Source organism: Octodon degus, unplaced genomic scaffold (genome assembly GCF_000260255.1).
Source record: "Octodon degus isolate 3935 unplaced genomic scaffold, OctDeg1.0 scaffold00165, whole genome shotgun sequence".
Lineage (NCBI taxonomy): Eukaryota > Metazoa > Chordata > Mammalia > Rodentia > Octodontidae > Octodon > Octodon degus.
Genome location: NW_004524741.1, coordinates 5,193,475 through 5,194,049, shown reverse-complemented (window position 1 = coordinate 5,194,049; position 575 = coordinate 5,193,475). Strand labels below are relative to the sequence as shown.

Genomic DNA, 575 nt, shown 5'->3' with positions numbered 1-575 from the left:
TTTATTTAGTAATTTTAGGGAAGGGTCTACAGGGTGTTCAGGGTCTCACTACTAGATCGGACTCTCAGTGCTCCACCTGTTTACAGCCTCCCAAGAGCTGGGGTTACAGGTGTGTGCCACCACGCCCAGTCTCAGTGCACCCTGGGGGTGGGGCTGCTAGAGCAGGCCTGGAGATCAAATCCCCGGGCCATATACAATTTAGAAAAAGAAAAACAAAAGAAAGAAAATAAATAGGATTACAAAGGAAATAAACGATTTTAAATGTAGCTATCAGAATGTTTTTTAAGTGTGTAATAATTAGTACATTATTTTATTCAAACTTTAAAAGTCCAGCTTAGCCTAACATGATGGCACATGCCTATAATCTTGGGCAGCTAAATAGGAGGATCACAAGCTTCAGATGAGGCTGGCACACTAGCAAGGCCATGGCTTAAAAATAAAATAAAACAAAATAAAAAGCACTGGGGATATAGCTCACTGTCAGGGCTCATGGGTTTGCTCTCTAGTACTGCTAGTAGGGAAGAAGAAGAAGACGAAGACGAAGACGAAGACGAAGACGAAGACGAAGACGAAGA

At 42.3% G+C, this 575-nt stretch overlaps 1 protein-coding gene across 4 annotated transcripts in view; it reads right to left on the bottom strand.

Moving 5' to 3' along the window:
- Positions 1–575, bottom strand: part of Atp6v0d2 (ATPase H+ transporting V0 subunit d2) — a 64,200-nt gene that overhangs the window by 52,754 nt on the left and 10,871 nt on the right. The window lies entirely within an intron of this gene.